This window comes from Tenebrio molitor, chromosome 6 (assembly GCF_963966145.1).
Source record: "Tenebrio molitor chromosome 6, icTenMoli1.1, whole genome shotgun sequence".
NCBI classification, from domain to species: Eukaryota; Metazoa; Arthropoda; class Insecta; order Coleoptera; family Tenebrionidae; genus Tenebrio; species Tenebrio molitor.
In genome coordinates, this window is record NC_091051.1 from 16,514,396 (window position 1) to 16,540,138 (window position 25,743).

A 25,743-nucleotide genomic window follows, 5' to 3' on the forward strand; every position below is an offset into this window, starting at 1 on the left:
CTAATTTGAAAGTTCATCATTTAGCCTATTGGATAATTGCACTAGCGTCGTGTATATTATAAATGTATCGGTCATTTGGATCATTCATCCACTGTCAGGTGAAAATCGTCCATATTGTTGCGAGTTCCGTTAAGATTCGATTGAATTGCTTAATTTCAAATTGATAGTGTAGGTTTTCGGTTTTTCTTCGTCGTGAATTTTACCACTCCCTTCCTCACTTGCAGTATTGGAGCGTTAATATTGGAAAATCCACCATCACCAGCTTCCTCTTCTACAGTCAACACAAAGCACAACTTTCATTTTGTAAGCAAATGCAATCTTCTGGCGCCCTTTTCAATTCTCAAATCTAACCATAAATTCTGGCCTGAATAGTGCCTCCCCCGTACTTGTATAATCGTAAAACTTCTCCTTCAATCAGGTGAAAATTATACTCGAAAATTTCAACAAAAAGCCTACACCTGTCGGTGTCCGAATTGACACTGAGATACAATTGCATCCTATTTTATCTGGTAATTGGTGAAACGTCCAATTTGTGTGCATAATTTATATATTCATTTACAGTTTAATCTAGTTTAAAACAAATACAACCGATCCGAGCTACTCCGAACTACGTAAAATCGGTTGAAAAATTAATTAATTTTACACACTGATGTACTATCACTCTTCCGCTTAATAATTTAAAGCACACAAGGTTAATGTTCGTTTCCTCTTTGATTAAATATTAATCGGTTAATTAAATGGCACTGAAAGCACGCAGTCAAATGTTTTGAATTATTTTGACATAAATTCAAGATGCCTTGTTTGTTCTGTAACAACATAAGAAAAAATATTTCACTTAGGTACTTTCGTTTGTTGGGTGGGTTTCGGTATTGGAATCGTTGCAAAAGGGACAATTTTTCGACAAGAAACATTTTTTGCTAGGCACTTGTGGTGCTGTTTTGCTTGTGTAAATTGGCAGTTGTAACTAGAGCAAGTTGACAGCTACCTACCCGAAAATTTAGAAACAAAAAATCTTTCTTTTTTTTCTTTCTCTGCAATGTTTTACATTAAAAATAGAATAACCAACGATTCTTATTCTCGAAGCAAATATCGAAGGGCACCCTTTGCTGAAAACAGACATGTTCAATCATGCACCGATTAAACATAACCAAATGTCATTCGTGTCAAACGGCGGGAAATTCAAACTTTACACTATTCCAACCATCAACATATGGACTGCTAAAGTACGACTGCGCATCCTAATTGTATGGAAAGAGAGAAAAATAAACGTTGGGCTCAGTTCCCTCTCTCTGACATTTTCTTATTGGCCCTTCGATAATAAATGACGTCAAAAGAAGGATAGCAACAACCCTCCGTTTATTGCTTTCTCTTTCTACGTTTTTTTCGCTGCGCAGCCTACATTAGCAGTCCATATCTATATGTCGATGGTTCCAACTGGTTTACTTTTTTCAAGGCCTACTCAGCCCAGGTTTTCATTTGAACGCATGATACATTGCAACGTTGAGAACATGTTTAATTTGATTTAATTGCTGCGGGTTGAGCTGGGAATAATTTAATTTTTTTGGTTACGAGCCCTCTCCTGATATTGAATGCAAAAGAGCTCCCAGTACTCTTCTGCAGAGAGGGTCTGATACAATTAAAACGGTTACAAAATGTTGGAGATGATGTAATGTTGTATTATTTTACGAGCATTCACTCGCTAGGGTGTCCAGTTCACCTCTGCAGACAGTAGTGTCACGCGTTGATCGTAATGTATGCTGATGACTGTAACAAGGGTGCCGGTTGCATAAGTGACTTTGATCATGTTCGGTGTTGGTCATTCGTCATGCACAACGTTGTTTTTCGCTGTTTGCGGCTGGTACGCAAACAGCATTTTTCAAAGATAAACGTTGTTGGCAAATTACAGATCTGGTGCGGTCGCCGCGTCAATCGCTGCCGCTCTCCAACATGAAAATGATGAATCAAGAGTGGTTTGTACCGAACGGTGGAAATAGTGCCTCGGGTTTATTTATCCAACATTTAGATTTGATATCTCTATTTGCATTTATTTGTTGGCTTGTTTCCCGAAGTGCAAACCGCCGGTAATTTAAAGCTGACCGCCGCGTCAGCCGCACCGTACCAACCCCTATATTAATTTGATTAAAACGGAATTTGCACGAGTTTATCAAATTTAAAGATTACTTGCAGTAACGTTCCAGTTATCGAGTAATTAAATCTTGAACGCACAACAACCTGGTGGGGACCACCGCGGGCAACCGCCCCCCTTATATATTTTATATTTAATTAAGGCATCGACATGTTTAAATCATAAACTTGTAACCATAAAGCTGGAGGCCTTCGTTATTACTGAGTTTGGGCATGATGGAAATTAATTTCGCTTTAAATCTCAATGTCAACATCACTACGTACAGTTCTAACTAGGAATTTATTTTGCAGAGGCCGCGCCCCCGCAGATTAATCCGGAATTAAGGGGATGCTCGAGATTTTTAACTAAACGATTTGGCCGTAACCGGAATCCGAGCCATTTAACTGTGTTTATCTGTGTATAGTACATTTAAAGCGTTTTATGATTTGTTCCAACTATCACGTCTAAGATGTGCAGCCGATAGCGAAATGCAAATTTCAACGGGGTTTAATTGCTTTTGTACGGTTCCGCCAAGAAAATTCAAGAGATTACATAACTATTGACCCTCTTTGTTCACCGAAATCGACTGCATTAGCACTCAGTCTGTCTATCTTAAAACTCTCCTCGTACATCCTGTAGCAAACATCGATTAAGTACGGTAGATTCCAGCCATCCCGGAACTTCCAACAAGACCGTCCTGAATTAGTTGCAGTATTTGATCTGACATAAGTTCCGGTGGGCACCTGCTAACGAAGGATTTACTCCTAGATAATCACCGTGGCACATTCAGAAACCGTGTCCTTTATTTTGTTTGGACCACAAGACGCTCCGCTACAAGTTCTGTGTTATCTTCTCTCATAACGATACTGTTTATTGAGTGTATCGAAATCCAATAGTGACCCGCCCCAAAATTCTCCGTATAATTTTCATGAAGTCCTTCTAATATTCGAACAACGTCATCTAAATTTCAATTAATTCATCGAGCTCGCTGTTCGAGAAACCCAAATCTGTTGATTCAAACTTATGTATCGAGTTCACCAAAGCATACAAAAGCTCGATTCATTCGATACGAAACGTTATCTTCAGCCTAGTTTTACTGAGTATTTAATGGCGGACATCCGTCATAACATAAACAACCACAAAACAATCGGATCGTTTCTTCGGCACATGTCATCTGTCTCTTTTCCAGAATTTGTAATTTGGATCGAAGAAGAAACAAAGTCCCCTCTGTATTTGGGGGTGCATAATTTTCCTATCGACTTCTCCCACTCGTGTGAGGTATAAACAGTTGCATACGTCTGCACTTCGTGTCGAGGCAATCGTTGCCGAAATAAATCTAATCCTCGACGAGGTCGAGAATTCGGTGATGATACGAGTCGACTTTTTACTATCGAATACCTCCCGAGAGTAAGTACCGTAATTTTGGCTTACTCGAGTGAGATTAATGGCAAAAGCACACAGAAATTTCGTCTTGAGCGTCCGATATTGCAATCACACTCGACGATTAATGGCGCATGGCGCTCTGATCGTTATTGATGTTACTGCGATCATCTGGTGGATACCGAATATCAACAAATGGACCAGTGCGGCATCATTAAAATACCCCATTTAATTACGTCCGCGTGCTGCCGCCCTTTTTACCGCAATGGTTTTGTATTCCCAAGTAATTTAGTTAGTTTGTCGAACAGGTCAGTGCTTCTAGTAAACGTGTCCCATTTTATAAAACGCTCATCAAAAATATTCTGCCGCAATGGTAGTAGTTTCGTCCTGAAATTACTATTGATTGGATTTTATCTGGTACAATAAATTCAAATTTATTCTGGATGATCTATCACTGATGGCGGTTTGAATATAAATCCGACCGGGTCTGGAAAAATTAATTACTGCTATTTCCCAATACGCTTATTTAAATGCGCTAGTTTTAATTAAATTAAGTGGCATTAATTGCAGCCTGATTACAGCGAGGACGACCCAACACCACGCCGGAAAATAAAATAATTCCAACATTTCTGTTTGATTTGTCATTGTCAGCACAACTACCGCAGTTAGAAATTGTTGTGTATTTTGCACAAATCCTCTCGAGCCACCTGTACTGGATACGTTTAAAACGCGTTTTGGTGTTCTGTAAGGTTTGGTTCTTAAACCTGTGCGCTTCACAGACAGATTAATTCCTGGTTGATTGCTGTAAAACAGATTCATGTTTTGATTCAAAGCACCTGATGAGAACCTTTAAACTAGAATCGTTGTCACATCTCACATCTTCCTGTCTACATACAGGGTTATTCACGAGAGGGGTATTTCTGAATTTCTTTTTGCCGCAACCCATTATACACATTGCAACAATATCTTGATTTCAGATTTTGAAAATAATTATAACTGAATCCACGACGGCTCTTAGTCCTGTCTCTTTGACCTTAAAGCAAAAAATCTTTGTCAATTCGAAAAAATTGTTTTTACAATAACGACGAAAAGACTGATATGATCCTCATTTTGGAGAGCGTGGAAGGAATTCTGTCGCCGCTGCGGATGTTTCCAAGCCGATGGTAGACACTTTGAACACATTTTACATTAACTTAATTTGTTAATTTATTTGTGATTAAATACAGGTTATCTACCAATCTGACATTTCTGACAAATCTATTCAACTTACCTTGATTTCTAATTTAAAAGAAATAACACATTTAATTTAGTAGTCACTGCCATTGTATTGTTGGTTGCGGCAAAATAAAAATTCGTGAATAACCCTGTATAGTTATTGAATTTACTGATACACAGAGTTCTGTTAATATTCGTGGAATTCGTCATACATGCATAAAATTAATTATGGATAACAACATGGTTAATCAATGCAATACTTATACAGAAGTAGATTACATATAAATTATACGCAGAAATTCAGTGTACGGTTTCGCATCCGTCTATGACGCAATAACGATTTATGCATCTGCAAAATTAGTTGTGATATGTGTCAAAGTTCGGGTTTGCTACCGTAGTTATTGTTGCATTACATTTTTAATGTTACCGGTGCAACCCCAGATGAAGTTATAAATGAAAATGTACCATTTGCAAATTGATAGGATTCAAGACGATTAACGATCCGCTTTGACTACAAATTGATTGAACCTTTGATGCTTTGTTCACTAGAAATGTTGCAAGAGTTTTCAGTATCAAATGAATTGAGTGAAAAGTATATCCAATAAATGGCAGAATTTAATTATGCATCATTACAAAAACGAAGAATGAAACAGTGAAAATTTGGAAATGACGCATATTTAGCTGTGACTGTTTCTTGCTAGTTTGACTAAACTCGGTTCCCCCGAACTTACTCGAATGAGCCTTTCACTTCGGAGCGTGTGACGTGACGCATGACGGCGTGGGAATAATGTCCCGGTGCGCTTAAAAAACGTTTCACTTCAAAAAACCGTGACAAGAGGCATATGGCAACGCCGTTGCTTCATTTAGATCGAAGTTAGAAGCTAAAGTAAAAATTCGTTCTGTTTTTTTAATACCTCTGCACGGTTTTGTTTAGGAGGATGTGTGTCATTACTGTCATTGGGCGAAGGTAAAATGCTGCAAAATCTTCTCGTTTATTATACATATTGATTTTTTTCAGCAGATGTTTGAAAATGTCTTTACAAATTATTATTTTTAACCCTTTCAAGCACTGGAAATTTCATTTAGATGTTCATTCAGTCGAATTTTAAAATAATCGCATCAAAGGAAATCACGCATTAAAGGAAAATATTAATATCTGATTGTGAGAGATATAATCAAATCTTTTTACGGGTTCTCCTTTAAATATTCAAAATGGAAATATTGAAAAGCACGTCAGGAAATTCCCCGGATTTAAATCTCTTCGTCAAGAGTCGAAAATGTTGACATTTCGATTCTGTTCTGTTCTGTTGAGGAAGCTGTATAATTGTCATAATTGGAACAAAAGGAAATAAAATTTTGTAGGGTCTGTTACGGGGTCGATTAGTAGCAGGGAGATCATTAACCCTAATAGAGTGATAAGAAGGGGAAAAGATCCCAGTTAAACCGATTTTATTATATCAATCGCGAGGGATGCCGTCGATGAGATCGGATTCAAAATTCAGGTTTTGCGATCTTGTTTATTTAATAAAACCGTTTGATCTTCAACTAATGAGGATCAAAAGAGGCTACGGAAACATGTAATTCAATGTTTGGCGGTAAAATATTTACAGAGAAAATCGCGATTTTAACAGTTTGTGCAAAGGATTAGCTGATTGAGCAAAATTAATTAAGCGAATTATTTTGACATTTTTTTTTTCAGTAATCACCAACTTCACAGTCTGTTGGAATTAAAACTGCAAAAGACTCAAGAGGGCAATAACAAAGTGGAAAGCTCGCATTAAGCTTTCAGTAAGTGGTCAGGATTAAAATCATTATTACAAAGCTTAAAAGGTTAAAATCAAAATATGGCTTTGTCCATGCGGAGAGGCATCGTGTTAATGGGCTTCTCAGCAGACGTAATAAAAATATGAAAGGTTTCGCTAAGATATTTGAAATTCTTTTGTGTTAGAGTTCTGATATTGCGACCTTTGTATTGCGTTGTTTCAGATGGAGCTGTATTAGTAGTTCCTGGATAAATAAAACCGCACGTCTGAGAGGGATGTTTTTGCAAAAGTGCGAACGAAATGATTTTATTTTAGCTTGGCAGTTTACCGCCGCATTAAAAGTAAAACAGCTTTTATAAAATATAAATGGAAAACTGGCAGTAAAATCGAGTTTTATGACCACACGTGGTTAGCTATCATCGGTTTTAAAACAACCCTCAACAAAGGTGTTACCCAACAAGAGAAGGCCATATTAATAAACGTGTAATAACGAAGGTATGTTTTTGTTAATATCTCGCGGGCTCCATTACCACATAATCTGTTGTAGTCTACCTTTCGTTTTCAAAAGCGAGAAACTCGGCCGAACACATACAAAATTCAGACCGAATTTGCGCGAATATTATTTTTGTTTAATTAATTTGCGAACAGACAACGTCGAGGAACCTTCTTCATCTGCCAGACGTTCTAAACAAATAAATTTCTGAATGGTAGGGTGGGTCGGGTTTTAGTTTAATTAAAAAGTGTACCCCTTCGTCGAAAAAGGGCGATTTTCGATTCCCCGAGGTGCAGACCCCACCCCTGTTTACATTAACTATTAATAATATAGCAGTGGCAATAAAAACACCAGCATTGGACCGTTTGACTTGGCGAAATCCCTGATGAGATTACCGACGAAAATAACCGGCAGGCACGACATGTGACAAGGATCAGCAGCACATTATCATATCTTTCGGTCTCTATTAAATGGACTAAATCAACAGGAAAAAAAGCTGAGGGGGAGAGTGAAAAAATAATATAGTGAACAAAGATTTATAGAGGAAAGGGTCGCGCGGAGATCCAGTTTTCTTTATAGAGGCAGCGCCCCAATAAAACAACCGAAACGGTCTTTTAAACAAGGAGTTTAATCGGCGGCTGTCATATCTCCAAACTTGTTCCACATTTCCAGATATAACTGGAAAATATTTTGGGCTCTCGAACCGTGTTCGCATGTCTTCACTTCATAAATAACGAGGCACGGTTCTGTGCGGGTGATTTGACGTGCGGAATCTTAGTCAAAATTATTCCCATTTTTTATTGTTAACCGGCCAAATTTCAACTGGAAATGGTACTTTCGAAATGATGGACGGCCTCCACTTCTGTCGAATCAAGTTGTAAATTCGGGCTAATTCCCTGTTGAAACGAACGAGTTTGGATTTACTATAATTTGTAGATGACGACGATCGATCCTCTTTGAAGAGGACGGTTTTAAACGTAGGAAAACCGAGAGAATTTAATTGGAAAATTATTACCGGTCGGGCTTTGACCTAGGGACATGTGTAACGAGTCCATTAGACCTTAATAATGCTTTTTACCGGTTCCTCTTTTTATTTTATTACTTTGATCGGGAAACTTCAATTAATTACATGAAAAACGGATCGAGAATGTAGATCGGAGAAAAAAGTTTCATTTGCTTTCATCTGGACTCTCAGAACTTTCAGTTCTTTGTTCCTAATAAAAGTTTTGTTAAAGACAGATTAGACCCACCATTTGAGCTCTTTTTAATTAATTTTTCCAATTGCCACCAACAGAGGATCCTCTATCAAACAACACTCTTTTCATGGAAATTACACAACACTCTCCTATTTATTTACACACGCTTCACGTGCCGAGCTATTCACGTAAGATGACGAGTCTGACCAGATAAAAATGCAACCCAAAATACAATTTATAAAGCTTGATCCCTATTACATTATCATAATGCACATAAAACATACATAGCTCTTTACGTCAGCCTAATAAATGTCAAGTTCTAACAAAAAAATGCCTCTCTCAACAAAGTATGATTTAATAACAATAAAAAAAAAAGAGTGTGTGTGGAAACGTCTATGACATATAAATTATATTATTATGGATGATAGTACTTGGAGGAATCAGGAACAAGGCATAAATAAGTAAGTAGTCATATGACGCCATTGTCAACGAAGAAATCAAGACAAGAGTCGCTTTCGTTGTTCTCCGGGCCGAGTCTGACGACGATTTGAGCGTGACGGTTTTAGCGTGTCGCGTTACGATTTTAGCGTGTCGCATGAAACTAATTCACTGCCCGTGTGGTGCGCCTAAAGCAGTTTTCACTTCAATAAGCAATTAAAATCACAAATGTAATGAGTAAGTGGGATCGTGTCGGTTCTGTCATCGTTCTAAAACATTTTCATACACTAAATATGAACGAAAAATGCAATGACAGATATACCTTTCAAACTAAGAGTAAAAAAAATTCTTGATTTAATTTTTAAATACCAAATCACAATGACTGCTTTGTAAAATGTATTTTGGGTTGCATTTTTACCTGGTCACGCTCGTCATCTTACGCGAATAACCCTGTATATCCCCTACATCTCACTATTAACCATTTCGCTTCTCAATAAATGTATCTCGAGTAAATTCTTAACATTCTCTATTTTTGTAGAGAATCTAGAGAATTTATTAATTTTAAAATACCTTTAATATAGTTTTTCCATAAATTTTCTAGGAATCGTAACAATTTCAGAGGATCTTATTGAAAATAATAAATAAAAGCGAATCCTCTCATTTACGATTTTTTTTCCGTCGATTGGAATTGAATTTTTATCTCGTGCTGATTCGTTTTGTAAATCGGAAGCCATATATTTTTGCTACGACCTCCCATCATAAAATGTAGCAAGAAAGTGGGATTAAAAAATAAATTTTTTTTAATGAGATATTTTTAAAACGAATCCCAACAAAAACCTTCTACGGAGAAAATGAAACTGTCTGCTCCTGACGAGGCAGGGGGTGAGTTAATTAAAGTACGTTTTTTGTCGTTCACCCTTGTAAATTATGCAGGATAGTTCCTTTTCTGGACAAGATGCATTATATTTCGCAAATAAATTATTCACACTTATATGGGGCTCGTTAAAATGCCATGAAGGAGTAGACAAAAGGAAAGGCCACGGTTCTGCTTTCGCAGAGCTTGATTTAGGTAATTAAGAAGTAAATGTTTGTCCATTTTTGAGTTTAAATTTTAATTTCGGGACGTATAATAAATATGTAGCTTGATGTTGCGCCGTTTTCGTCCCGCCCGTTCACTACTGAAGAAATTAAGGTTAATAAGAGCGTTAAATCTCATTTGTTATTTAACAATGTGCTTAACGTAACGCCGTCGTAAGAAGCAAAGTATGTAGCGTTGTTTTCATGGACGCAGTTGTTTGAAGGAACTAGGATCTCCGACGATTGAATTTAACCCAAGATTATTACAGATTACCGAAAGGAGAAAAGCATAAGCACAAGACAGGAAGGAAATTATCGATCAGGTTAAGAATATCGTAAGCTGTTAAGAGTTCTCCTTGGAAGTCTGAACTTTGCAAGTATTGGTTTTTGGAAATTACAATATTGAATAGAGGCGAATGGGTAGTGTAATTCTATATGGCTCAACGTGAATTGTATAGCGGGATGATGTAAATTTCCTGCGACGATCGGCTTAGTTCAATGTTACAATATTCTCAAAGTAAAATTTATGATGCGAAATAAATTTCGGAATAATACTAATACCTCACAAGGCAGCAAAAGTCATTCACACTATTCATCAGAGGTATTAATTCATCGCTTCAATTAAAATATTGTATTACGCTCTTTTTTCCAGGGAGACGCTTTAATGTCTCTTTTGATGCTTCAACTTTGCAGCCTTCATAAATAATTCAATTATACATGTTTGATGTTCACTTTAGCTAATTAAAGAAGCGAGTTTTGCGAAATATTTCTTTAATCTAAGGTAAACATGCAAATGTAACTGTTTGACGATGGAACGGTGAACTTTTAAACACGAAACTTGTACCCTTTAAGATATCATTTCCGAGAGAATCGTCCAATAACGAGCTTTTCGGTTCGACATGAAAAGTTGATCTCGTTTTTTTTCTTGTCCCAACAAGGGTGGTTCAAACTGTACTCGACGAACAATGCCGTTCAGTCCCTATTGCGGTTGCATTTCCCAGGGATTTCGTATGAAATGCTAAAACCTAATAAAGCAAAAGTCATAATGCTCATAAATAATTCATGATACTGCTACGAAATGAACGAACTAATCCTACACCACCCAAAGGCAATCATGATAAATCAAAATATTCAAACAATTTTAATAAAGCGAGAGGAGGCGGCGGGGGGCAGACGATGCGACCGTCGCTTTTGAAGAGGTGTGTCAGGAGTGAACAACAATCGAGCAAATTGAAAACGGTCTGGTGGACAGTTATTTAAAATTAAACAAACAGGCTTAACACATCAATAATATTTGTACGGACAAAACAAATGATCTGTATCAATTACACAAACCAAATGAAATTAATAGTGATATTGAAATAACTTTATAAATAAAATGAAATTGGACTGATGTAGATCCGAGTTTGGTTTGCATCGTGTCCGCTTGTAATTTATGTACGCATTGTTTACTTATAATTTCAGGCGGTCATATCATCCAGACAGGATCGGTATGTAATCAGCTGTATCATCAACAATGTCAAACTATTGGTTCCAACAATGTAATTGTCTCTTTCCGGCGCAATAAGCTCTACTTTCCGCTAGAAACTCAAATAACAAGAAAAATAATCAGTCAATTAGTAACAGTAGAAAGTCGGAATTGATACATTTGTCACACACTAGGGACAAACAATGTGATGAAAACGTGATTTCTATAAAAGCAATTTTCACCCTTCACTCCTTCTAATCCAATTAGCGAGTTTCTCACTACATTGTTTTGCAATGACAAACACTGATAGCAATCGTTCACTTTAGTATTTCTCTAATTTTGAAAAAAAAAAACAGTTACATTCTGATACATAAATTAAATTGACTGCAAGAAGTGGTAATTTCATTAATTCCTTGCACACAATTTCTGTGCAACTGGTGAAAAATGCATCTTAATTAATTCTGCATTCCCATTTTATCTTAATAAATGTCGATAATTCTCACCACCCTTGACACACATCAACTAGTGATTTGGGACATCCCTACAGTCTTTACGTTAAGTACCTGAAGGTGGTAGATATCGTGAGATGGTGACACGATCAATTTTCGGTAATGTTTCGGTTTTTGGTCTATTTGGGGCAATTCGTTTCAGTTAATACAGGGTTATTATTATAAATGTTTCTAACATCTAGTTGGCGTAGCGGCGCACCTCAGTAAAGCGCACAGCCACCTATGATGTTAGAAACATTTATTATAACCCTGTAGTTATTTACAGTAAGAGTGAGGACGGCAAAGTTTTCGCTCACGCGAATTGAGTGATCGATACAATTCAAGTGAACAAAAGCGGCCTTACTCTCGAGTACTGTATTTGGTTTTGTTCGATACCTCCTTGGAAAGTGACACTGTAACGTTGTATTCAAAATTTTAGATAACAATAAATCACATTTTTAGACCGATCTGTTGCTATGGGAAAAAATAAAATACAAAATAACAGTAATTTGTGTATCAAGGCCAAAAAATCTTCTTCGTTCGAGTCTGGGTTTTCTAGTCGAGGCGCAGCCGAGACTTGAAAACAGGTGAGGACAAAAGGCACTTTTTGGCAGAGGTGCACATTAAATTTTAAGGCGACCGCACGAACTACAAAGCAAAAGACATTATTGGAAAAATTACAAATTTATTTTGTATCTACTTTTTTCAAATATGTTGATACATATTAGCAATTTTTTGTAGTATTTTCTATCAGCTTGTCAACAAAATGAGAAATTTACTATTTGCAATACAATTACATACTTATTTACATAATTTATGGTGATAGGACAATTATTGCGATTATCATCTACGATGTCCGGCGGTGTATTAGACATCACTGACATCAGACATTACTTTGGCTGTTGTATTAGACATTTCTTCATCACGCTGTTGCTATCGATACATGAACGTTCACTTTCTTATTATGCACCAAATAAGCGCCAGAAATAAACGATACAACACTTTTTCGGGCAAATAAAATACTTTGGTTAAATTTAACTGTCAAATTGAATAAACAAATATTCAAATTGACAGCTAAATTTAACCAAAGTATTTTATTTGCCCGAAAAAGTGTTGTATCGTTTATTTCTGGCGCTTATTTGGTCAGTCGGTTTACTCGGTTTTGTCGGTTTCGTTGTTAACTTACTAAACAGACCAACAGATGACGCCACGGTCCATGGTCAGAAAAGTGCGTCCGAAAAAGAGTTACTTCCTCAGCATCGGAGTATGTAAAATTACCTTTTTCAAACGATGGGCGACAGTAAAGTGAACAAAAGAGAAACCTTCACTCACTGGTAACTATTGGTACAGACTCACTTTCCAGGGAGGTGTCGAAAAAAATTACTTTCTACGTCGTACTGAAGAAAATATTTACAGTTCAATCGATTTGAACAAAAATTTAGGATATAATTTTTTACTTTAGAAACAAATGCAGAATCAAATAAGTTTTTTGGAGGAATCATGAAAGTTATCTATCGGCGTCAGTTTTGGATTGAAGTAGGAAGATGTATCGAGTTTAAGAGTAATATTAAATTATTATAATGTCTTGTATATCTTTATAGACAAGTTTGTTTTGAAACGAGCAACTTAAATAAAACTTTTTATTAAATTTAAATTGAACTGGATTTTGTAGCTCCATATGATAATGGACAAATTCATAGCAGTTTTCTATTGCCTTCTAACGTTTCGTACTTGTTCTTCTGACTGTTTACTGGTTGTAAATAAATATATGTAGTACAAAAAGAGTAAACGTAAATTGAACATTATAAGAGTATCTTGTTTTAAAATATAAATTTACAACACGCAGATTTGGAAATATGTAGGCAAAAAAAAGAAAAACATTTGTTTGTAAAAAAGTTTTTCACTTTGGACAAAGTGGACGCAAAAATGTGCGAAATCGAGATTAAAGAAGAAATACTGCCACCAGATGTGGAAAAAGAGGGGTCAGAAGCAGTAGGTAAATTAGTTCTCAAAAATCTCGAATGATTTATGAAAAAAGTACAAGTGCTTTAAAAAATGGAAAAGCGCGATGAATATCAACAACATGAGTGAAACGTCGCTTCTTGCGTATTTTTCTGAAAAGTCAAAGAAAGTGATGCCATTAACATTATGGTCCTATTACTCGATGTTAAAGTGTACGCTGTTGGTCAATGAAAATTGTGACATTTCTATGATATTTTATTTTCAAAATAAAAATAAAAAATTAAGTATTTTATGAAATAAGTTGCGAAATAGAAGTGTTTTTTAGGCACGCGACGTGAAATTGACCAACGAGGCGAAGGCCGAGTTGATCAACACGTCAAGTGCCTAAATACTTCTTTCGCAACGTATTTCATACATGATTTTTCCTACAATCACTAAATTTTTATAATAAATGAAAATTGTGACATTATCAAAAATTTCTTGTTGGCCAGTTGTTGTTTACAACCAATAATTTGCAAAAAAAAATCGGACAGATTGTCCGCATAATTTGGAAAAATGAGTGATTCCGAAGTGATTTCTGTTATCGAAAATGCAGCAGAAGCAATCATGAATACCCTTATATCTCTTGATAACCACTACTGTTGCTACATTAATGTCAACTAGTGTAGCCAAACGGTCCTATTCCATTTCGTTAAATTCAAAATAGCAACGACATTATGAACAATATTTACGGACTAGTGCGAAATCAGATTTGGTTTTGTTGATAGCGTTAGTTTGAAACTATATAGTGTAAGTAACAATGTTAGCCAAACGCAAGCCCTAATTACGTTAAGTTTTAGTTTTGAATAACCAGAGGAACCGAAGCATAGGAAGAGACCCTTCATGCGATCAACTAAAGTTTACAAAGCTTATCGATCAGACAAAACACATAATCGACGTCACAGTGTCTTTAGATGGGAACTGTATGGTAAGATAAAGACAGCATGCACGAAACAGGCAAATTTCATATTCCGGCTCTACCTATTTAATGCCAGGATATATCGCGTGTATTAATCTGTAATTACTTCGACACCCTATCGATCACAATTACATTGTCAGTGATTCCGCACCACTTTCGAAACCTAAAAACTGGCAAGTCAACGATTTTAACAACGTTTTTACGGCAGTTATTCGTGTTAACAGCGGCGAAAATCAAATGGATTGCCTGGTTCTGTGGTCATAGCATTTTGTATTTATTTGTGGAAGTTAACTTTTTGTCAGTGGAGATGGTTCAGAAGAGAAATTGCTGGGGTTCGAAATCTGCCTTTGAATATATCAAAATCTAATGAAAATAAATCTGGAGCGCTAATATCGTGGTGTCTTTGAACCGTTTTCGGCTAGCGATTGTGAAAGGTGGCGCATACATAATTAAAATTATGAGGTGGTGATATCGATTCCGTGTGCAGTCTGTGAACGCCGCTGTTTGTCCAAATCCCCCGCGAAAACCCAAAGCCTAATTTGCATCAGTACCTTTAACACCTTCGTCTGTGGAAAGGACGATTCGATGGAAATGCCCACCGGCGACCTTCACTTTGTATGCTAATCTTCAACAGCGAGAAAGAAACCGTAGATAGACACGTAATCATTTTATTGCAAATGAAAAACGTGAACTCCGACTTCATTTGAATTGAAACTATTTTATCTTCTTTCGTGTTTGAAGTGCACCAGCTCCCTATTACATCCGTCGACTGCAACCGCGATACGAATTAGGAAAAGGATCATCACGGTTAACTTCGCCAGTTCCGGACTGCAATTTTCAAAGAACCAGCGATCTCCCAGGGATCTTTTATCCTTTCCGTGATTAAATTTTAAAAAAAGGCCGGCCGATTTTTTTCAATTTTATACCTCAATCCGATACAGGCGTGGGGGTGCCATTCATACGTGGCATCGGGTATTAGCCTTTGAGGACGCTGCGGAGGGGCTCAACGAGACAAATATGAATTCCTAACTCGCTCAGCTGTGGCTTTTATATTAGATCCTTATTTTATTTAACCACCTACACGTAACATTTAAATTACTTTTTCTCATCACAATTTTATCCCAGCTAGCGTTAGCTGAATTAAATCTCTAATAAAATTTAATATTTATTATAATTTACGGTTCGTTGTCTGGCTTTTAGGGTTTTACACTGCCACTATAAACTTTTCAGGTAAACACACAACGCCATTCGGGCTGTTTTTTTTTACCGATAGCGTTCGTATTTACACTAATTAAATTCATCAACACTCTTGAAAAAAATCGTTGGCCAAAGTCATTTATCACGACTAGTAATTACTACTAATCAAAGAACGTTCTTTATTTATAATGTAAATTCTAGTGAACAAATTTGATAAAATCAACAGTAAAGTTGTTAGTCTTTCATTATTTCAATTTTAACATGACAAAGTAACCTACTTACAAATTTTCTAAAGCTTTCATTACTATTCCACGCATAAATTGCTAATTTATTTTCTTAGCAAAAACTCGCCTCTATTTCAATACTAATCGATACGGTTTGTTTATATTTAAATTATTTCGTCCACTCGAAACATAAAAAGTAGGTACCTAAATTATTAGACAGTTATTAATTATTCACTAAGTAATTTGTAAATAAATTGTGTAATAAATTTTGACATAGTAAGCCTAAGAAATTAACTAAAGAGTTAAAAAAGTGCAAAAGTGCAAAATGTTATAGAGAAAAGTTTTATAAATTGGTGAGTTCTTCCACTAGTTAAAATTAATACACGTATTTCAAATACACCCTGTATACAGGGTGCGTCCTAAAAAACGCCGCAAGCCATATCTTCGTTATTTATGGCTCGATTTAAATAAAACAAAAACTGGAATAAATCATTTTAAAAACACTATAGGCACGACGTAGATTTGTTTTTTTCAAAAAGTCATTCAAGGTCAGATGATAGTCAACTTTGTTTTTTCAAATAGCTTAGTATATTTTTTTATTCTGATTTTGAAAGAGATTATTTTTCTGAATCCAACGATATGCCACATGTTAGAATACATAAATAAATAAAATAGCATTATTAAAAATTTTTTCTTCGAAAATAAAACAAGTATACTATGGAAAACAATCCTAAACGCAATATTTATTACACGTTCTGTCATATTGTTTTTTTTTTAATCTTCAGAAAGTATTGTTATTGCGTTTAGGATTGTTTTCCATTGTATATCTGATTTTTTTCGAAGAAAAAATTTCCAATAATGCTATTTTATTTATTTATTTTCGCGGTTACTGTTAAATGCATTCTAACATGTGGCATATCGTTGGATTCAGAAAAATAATCTCTTTCAAAATCGGAATAAAAAAATATACTAAGCTATTTGCAAAAAAAAAGTTGACATTCATCTGACCTTGAATTACTTTTTGAAAAAAAATAGTCTATAGTGTGCTTATAGTGTTTTTAAATTAATTTATTACAGTTTTTGTTTTATTTAAATCGAGCTATAAATAACGGAGATATGGCTTGGGGCGTTTTTTAGGACGCACCCTGTATATGTATTTGGCGTGTTTGCTAAATTTTAGCAGTAAATCATCTGATGAGCGTCCGATGTAGATATAAAATAGTGTCGTAATTTTTTTCCGCTTCAAATTTATTTGTAAACGGATCTCCAGCGAAATTTGCATAAATAAATAGATTTTATTTTCATAGAATATATACGCGATACGCCGGATACAATACAAACACATCATCCGGCTACAAAATCCACGACTAGGGTCGCAATGAATAACATTATTCTAGTTCTCCATTCAAGGTTATAATTTTGCAAAATCGATTGTTATTAAATTATTCAAATTTCGTGTGACACCCCTGACTTCCAGTTGAAGATTCGTCAGAGCTGAATGCTAATTTGATGCAATTCTTTCAGCGGGAATGGTCGTTTATTGTTGGCATTCGCATAAAATTCGAAAACAGCAAAGGCGACTGAATGTAAAATGTTGCCACGTAAAGTGTAAATAAAGTTCTTGTTACATAATTTTGAATAATGTGAAATGTCGCACTAAAACCTAAAACGCAGTAGTCAATTAAGGAGTATGAATATTTAGGTCGTTATTTCTTTATGAATTATATTGAAATAAATCACGTTTTGTGAAACACAGAAATAGGCATAAAATAACGTGAGATTGAATCTGAATGAAATATTTTCATTTAACACGGAACTTCATTAGGACTGAAAGTGATTCCGGGACAAAAGCAAAAACTAGAACAAAAGGAGATTATTAAAAATTCGCCGGTGGAACAATGAAACTTCTGGCGTTAATCCCTTATTGATTTAACCCTAACAACCGCATCAATATTTTTATTCCGCCTTCATTATTTTGCGAAAGTCGGCCGAAGGACACGACCACGACAAAAAAAACCCTGCCGACGAGAGATTTTCTTTAATAATATATAACAATGCGAAGGGAGCAGAAAAAGGGGATGTTTTACAAAAGTTTGGACGGACGAAATTTTCGAATAGTTGTTTTATTATCTCATTTTCCGATAACCTGGTGCAGAAATGAAAATCGAGAGTAGAATAATTATGAATGTTTTTATGATGAAAAAGGAAGCCACCCGCTTTGTAATTAAATGAAAACGTAAGAATCTCTTAGGAGAGAGCTCTGGAATAGAAACTTCCCCAAAAATCATTTATGAAATCTTGCCGCTTCCGGCAATTAACCGTATTCGCTACGTAGTTCCTAGAATATGTAAATCTGTGAACAATCATCCTGTAATATTGTTGGTGTGTTATCTTGCGTAATATACTTAAGTTGCAGTTAATGTGACGTCAAAGCGGTGAAGTGCTGTCAACTTTGCCAACTTAGAAGTTTGACGTCTGGCGAGGAGTTCCTTTCGCCCCGATTGTCAGATAAGTAGTTCGCGTTTGCGACCTGAGAAGCGGTTGAGATATAATTGAGAGGTTGAATCGTTCCATTGTCGAAATGGAACGATTTACCTATTTTTTTTTTTGTTGTGTGTGGAAATTGAATCGGGTCCAACACAAAGAGATAACCAGAAACTCGTAAAACTAAATAATGTTCAATATCGAAATTAATTTGGTGTGATGTCAACATAATCATATTATTTTTCATACAGTAAAAACTCATCAACCTAAATGTTTATTATTCATTAAAAGGGAAATTTCATCTGTCTGTTGAATTATTAAAATCTACCAATTTTTTTCACTGGTTACTATTTCATAGCAAAAGCGATAATAAAGTCGAGTCTACATTTTCGTCATCAATTCATTAACTACTAACTAACTTGTCCCTTGAAAATCACATTCCAACATAATATCTATTCACTTTGATTGTGACCACAACGAAAAACATAGTAGGCGCTGTTTAGCTGTGTGCTGCATACGTTTTACACTAAATATTTCTGTGGTGTGAACATGATGTGAAAATGTCAGAATTGTCAAAACTTGACCATGGTAGTAAAGCAATGATTTTAATGTATTTATCAATATTAATAACGGAAATCAATATTTGAAGTAGGAGAAACTAAAAACGTCTGTCTGATTCCGTGATCACGTCTGTTGAAAAGTGGGGTTATATCCAGATACAGACTATTTAACGTAAAAACTTCGAAATCACCTCATGCAATTCTCGATATTAATGAAGAACGAAGGAAATGGTCATTTGGCAGTAAGACAAACGCGAAAAATGCCTGGGGATTACTAAAGGTACTCGTAGGTAATCAGAAATTTCAATTAGCATTGATTGATACAAATATTTTCAGATAAAAACTAATCAGACAGAAAGTTCAAAAAAATGATTTACAGGGGATGAAAAGGCAGAAGGTATCAAACTACAACACTTACTAGCCAAAATGTACAACAAAAAAGCACAAATAGAGTTAACTTTATTGGTGATGTTCGTCTTTGTGAGTTGTTTTCCCGTTGGCTTCAATAAATATCTCGAAACAAGTCAATATTAACCGTTTAGTCCCAACTTTGAGAAGACGACGTGGCATTTTCTTTTTGAATTGTAAAATTTTGTACCAAAACTCAATTTTATAGATAAACGTTTGCGCAATTCGTTCTCCGTTCTGTCTTCTGTGAGCGTGACGTTTCTGTCATGTTTCTGTCCAAATGGCGCCTCCGAGAGTTGCCAACTGCGACTGGATTTAGTGTTATCTAAAATTCCCTATCAATAACCTAGCAACTGAAAAGTTACTAGGGAGTGGTCACAATCAAAATGAATAGATTATACATAATTATATTTATTTTTAACTTCTTTATTTATTGATACCTAACTGATCACAGTGGGTACGTGTCTTGCGCTACGTTTACTAACTTTTACTAAAATAACTGGAATGTCTAGAAGAAAAGTTTTTAATCATAATTTATTCATAACTTGTACTCTCGCTCAAGTTTGGTGATTATGCGTAAGTAAAAATAAGATGCGTAATTTTAACGTCTGACAAGGAAGGGTTGATTGTTAGAAAACACTTGTTTTACTATTTTTAAAGCCACGTTTACACTACGCAAACGAAGGGGGACATATTTACACTGTTTTTTCCCAATCATATCATAAAGATAGACGTTTAATACTACATATATTTTTTTGAAGAAGACTTTTGAAAATCTTAGATTGGCTAAAGTATTCAACAACAAAGAAAGAGAAGAAAAGGGAAAACAAAGGAAAAGACAACCTTCAGGTTGGGCACATGGAACGTAAGAATATGCTAATGCCAGGAAGAGAAGTGAGGAGATACAAAACAGAAATTCTGGCACTACAAGAAACAAGATGCCCAGGAAAAGGAAAGATAGACAAAAAGAACTACACTACCATGAATGCTTTATTTTGCCCTACGGACTTTCCGTTTTCTGATTACATATTCTTTAACATAAAACAGCAATTCCAAACAAATAAAAAATAAACAGTTTTATTTCTATCCCTACCCCTTTCCTTCTCTGTTCTTTCCCTCCTCTTCGCTTCCTCGAAGCTATTTCGAGATGGTCCGACTTTGCTCTCTCTCCTATTCTGAATTCTCTTACTCCTTTCCATGCTTCTTCGTCCACTATTCCGTAATCTATCACTGTTTCCCCCCTGCTATTGCTAATATAGGTTCATTCCCCTTCTTCGTCCCCTTGTTTGTTCCCGTTTAATACCTCCCATCCATTTTTTTCGATCTATTCCATCAATCTCTTCCCCTCTGCATTTTCCACCTTATCCTTGGATTTTCTTTCCCCATCCCCCGTCTCCTCTTCCCAATTTCTTGTTCCTCTTTCTCCTATTCTACCGTTGAAGTCCCCTCCCAAGAGTATTAAGTCTTCCCTGTTTTCTTTCATTGCGTCTTCGACAGGTCTTCTTGTTGTCCTCATCTCTTTCTGTATATTGTCATAATTTTCCGACATTTATTGCCTATATGAACTTTTCCTTCCATGCATCCTTCTTCTCTCTTTTCTTGTGGCTTTTCTGTAATCCCCAATTCCACCCCTGTTATTATTTCCCCGTTAGCTCTTCCCTTTTTCTTTTCTTTTTTTGTCCCTTCCCATTTGTACTCTTTCGATAGCGACTTTCCCCTTTGTGCTTCTTTTCCGGTTCCGTTTTCTTTGTTTATCTACCTTTTCTCGCCGGCTCGTCTTCTCTTCTGCTCTCCTTCTTTTGAAAATTTTCCTTGAGTTTCTCCTCTTACTCATCCCATTTAAACCATCCCCGTTTATCTGTATCTTCTTGTATCCATTTTCACCCGTTTTCCTCTATCTCTCTCTTCTCTAGCCACCTGTCTTAACTTCTTTTATGTTTTCTTTTCTTCATTTGTCAAATCCTCATCTATATACTTACTTTTTCTTTCCTTCAGTTTGCTCTTATCATTGCATAATGTTCTTCTGCTCCCAACTTTCTACTTTTGCCAGCATCATCTTATCTTTATTTATTTTAAATGCTTCCTGTGCATTCACTTTCACTCCTATCTCCCTTTCTAACCATTCTTCCACCCCTCTCTATATTTCCTCTTATTCTCTATATTCCGGTTATCATAACATTATTCTTCCTCTTCTTCTTTTCTCTTTGTTCCATCTTTCCTTCTATCATGAAGTAACAAATGAGATAGGTATAGAAAAAATAGTCAGACAAGGAGACACCCTGTTCAGAACGCTCTTTAACATCACACTCAACGGAGCAATAAAGGCCACAGGATTGGACAGAGCTATTTCGGTGAGCGCAATTCAAATAATAGCGTATGCAGTCGACCTAGCACTCATGGCAAGAGATAAAAGGAGCTTGAGAGAGGCCCTACAGAAACTAGTCAAAAAAACGGAAACGAGAGGCCTACAACTCAATCAAGACAAGACCAAATACATAATAAATTCAAGAAGAAAGACAGACCACATCAGAGAAATAAACCTAGGAAGCTTCACATTCAAAAAAGTAGAAAATTTTAAATACTTTGGAGTGAATGTGAATGAAAGAAACGAACGAAGCACAGAAATTAAAGAGTGCCTACTGGAAGTACCAGAGATACCTAAAAGACCACCACATCAGCAAAACAACAAAGATCAAGATTTATAAGTCAGCAATTAGACCTGTAGCGACCTACGCAGCAGAAACAATGCGCCTCACCAGAGCAGACGAAGAGAACCTGAGAATATTCGAAAGAAAGGTTCTCAGCAAAATTTTAGGGCCAACAAGAACAGAATAAAGGGATTACAGAGTACTAATGAACCATGACATAAGGGACCTGACCGAGGGAGAGGATATTGTAGAGTTTGTGGAAACACAAAGACTGCGGTGGTTTGGACACATACAAAGGATGGATCCGCAACCCACAATAAGAAAAATCATGAACTGGATACCAGTAAAGGAGAGACCAAGAGGTAGACCAAGGATAAGAAGGAAGACTACATACACGAGGACATAGAAGGAATAGAGGAGCGGAGAAGTAAGATTTAGGACAGGAAGACCTGGGCAAAAATCATTCGAGGAGCCGGGAACAAGGCAGAAAATGGGAAGAGCTGCAAGAGAGAAGACCAAGGCGGAGTGATTCACCGTAAGAAAAACAGAATCGAAAAGCCCCTCAATAGCTTAAATGCAATATTGAATAAACGCTTATACAGGGTGACTTTGTAGGTTGTGCAGATATTTTAACCTGTGATAGAACCCCACAAAAGGTAACGATTGCGCCAATAATGTCTTATAAAAATGTTAAACTTTTTCGAAAAAACGGGGCTAAAAGTTTTTCAAAAAAAGTTTGGGATCCACTGGATTTTATGAAAAAATGGGTCAAAAACAATCATAATAGACTTTTTTGTTCTCATTTAATTCAAAATTAAGTCACTTTGATAAGACCATCAATTTTAACCTCAATTTAAATCGCAAATGTCTTCCACCAACCTGGAGAAAGCCGATATTGTTTTTGATCTATGGCGAAGCCCGTGGACATTAGAGCTAGCACGGCAACTCTACGCTGAAAGGTTGCTTCAAAGGATATTTCCCAATGCACGAACCTTTGTATGTAAACGTTGTGCAGCATCTTCGCGATCTTGGCCGCCATTGAGAAGATTGCATTTTAGTTGCAGAAGAAGACATTCCTCATGAAATCCAAGAGCTTCACTTCCAGCAGTGATCTTCAATTAATGTGTGGATTGGGATTGTTGAAAATCCCCTCGTAAATCTCTCTGTGCCTCATGTCTCAGGAAATTAGTGAAAACAGAGGCATTCTGAATCGAGTTCAGGTTTCTTGGACACGATGTACGATGGATTGATGTTGAGATAAAATTCTGAAGGAATTAGCTGTAATAATTGGACTATATTTTTAATGAAAGTGAGTATGTATTAATCTGACCTCGGTGCGGAAATATCACGATTATAAAATAGAAAAAACTTATACGACGATAGTGAAATACATAGAATGAAAATTTCAACTTAATTCGAGTAGCAATGTCGGTTTTCAAGAGTTAGCAACTCCATTTACAAAGAAGGTCGTTAGAGTATCTCGGCTTGTACGCCAGATAAGCATTTCCTTAGGTAAACCATTTTAATGATGGATCACATCTCATCAATCTTGTATATTTTAATTAGGGTTCAACACTTGCAGTAAAAAACAAAAAAAAAACCGTAGTAAAATGATCTACGACCGCAATTCGTTGGTTTGATCACCGCCAAGTTTTAGGTCATAATAGCTACCCTACCCCGAGGGCCTAAATGCGGCACATTTCAATAATTGCCGTCGAACGATCATCCTCTTTTGCGGGTGATGCGGTCTACGCTATGGACGGTTAAAAATAATTCATCGAAATTTGTCTTAACCGTTCCTGATTTGAATAGTTAAAAGTAAACGCGTTGCAGTTTCCCGAAAGTTCGTATCATGAATACTAATGGAGAATTTTTAAAACGGTGCCAGGGCAACAGGGGTGTGTCAGCTAAAACGTCATGTTTGGAATTTCTCCCGAAATCATCATAAATATTAACCGACGCCTAAATGAAAACATCCATCCGAAATTAATATGCATTGCGCAAAGTGTATAAATTTTCTTGGTGTATTTTCGTCGGCGAGACGTGGGACACGTGAAACCAATGAAATATCTTAGAATTTATGATCTATTACGGTTTAATGATTGTAATTAATGTTGGGTATGGAACAGGGAATTGATTTATAAGCCAGACACGTCTACCGTTCATGTTTTACACCCACGCCTCGGCGGTTTGACTTTTTTATCCACGCGATGATCCTGCAAAGGCATTCGGTCCATATAACGCGGTGCAACAGTGAATTGTTTTTGATAATTGACTTTGTACAGCCAAATACAATTATTACAAGTTCAGCTGAACTGTTTTGTTAGCTAATCCCATTACTAATGTTGCTACTTTATTCCCTTCAGTGGAGGTAACTTAATTATCCTGATTGAATCAAATGGCATACACATTTGTATGTTATTTGTCTGATTATACCAGCAAAGTTAAATCAACGTATCATGAAGAGGACGCGTGCATCAAAGGAGGCGCTTTCCGGGAGCCATATTGCAAGATCTACGCCATCTTGTCAAAACATTAGGCAACTCGACGTAATTTGATGACGAGACAGAGGTAGAAAAGATTAGAGTTGATTATGTCACCACCAATACACATTTGCGTCAGAAGCACCACAGAGACAGTTAATACTAGACAAGAGTTATCGATTGTTTAGAAATCAAAAAATGTGTAAATTATAAAAAAAAGAGTGTGTGTTTAAGACCGCACGACAGAAGTGAAAACTTCTATGACGTTAATAATTGATTTTAAATAACACATATACAGGGTGATTTACGAGGAATAATGAACCCGACGGAATAGAAAATGCAACCCACAATACATTGCAACAAAAAGCCGGACATCCAAGCGGTAAATGTCCGGGTTTTTCTCCTGATGAATTGCGGGTTGCATTTTCTATTACGTCGGGCTCATTATTCCTCGTAAATCACCCTGTATTTTATTAAATTTAATTTTTTAATATGTACTAATATTACGGATGATAGTACTTGGAGGAATCAGGAACAAGGCACAAATAATTAATAGATATTATTTAAATCTGATGCTGCTTTTAAATAAACGCCAAAAGTTTATTGTATTGAACAGAACACAAGTTTTCATAGCAAGCGGGACCAGACAATCATTTATAGACCAGCCTGTATTTGTATTATGATAATTTGTCAATTTTCCGCTTCACTGTGAACTTACAATATTTGTCGTGTCGTTTTTATATAATTTATACTCCTGCAGCTCTGCACTGAGGTCACTTAAATTTAGCAACAGAATGAATATTTGGAAGTGACAAGTGACGCACAGTTGACTGTTTCTCGCTCGCTCCGCTAAACTCGACTCCCGAGATTTTAGCTTGCTGCGAACGATTTTAGCGTGATGCGAACGATTTTAGCGTGTCGCATAAAACTAATTCACGGCCTGGGAATAAAATTTATGTGGTGCGCCCAAAGAAATTTATTTTCACTTCAATAAAGTGCATTCCGCTACCACAGGGAGAAAGATCCAGATCCAGGTGCTTACAATACATGAGTAATGCAACGGCCTACACGGCATTACTGTTTTCACGGGGTGGAAACCGCCGGATCATAAAATGTCGGAGGCACATTCGGATGTACAACATCAGTTAAGAACGACTTCAGTAAATTTAATTTCTT

The 25,743-nt window shown here is 36.2% G+C and overlaps 1 protein-coding gene and 1 long non-coding RNA gene across 3 annotated transcripts in view; one reads left to right on the plus strand and one right to left on the minus strand.

Annotated features, from left to right (window-relative positions):
- Con (Connectin) overlaps positions 1-25,743 on the minus strand; it is a 258,429-nt gene that overhangs the window by 27,678 nt on the left and 205,008 nt on the right. The gene's annotated exons all lie outside the window — the stretch shown is intronic.
- LOC138134031 (uncharacterized) lies at positions 18,921-19,495 on the plus strand. Its single transcript, XR_011160617.1, has 2 exons — positions 18,921-19,308; positions 19,365-19,495. It is a non-coding gene; the product is annotated as an uncharacterized lncRNA (long non-coding RNA).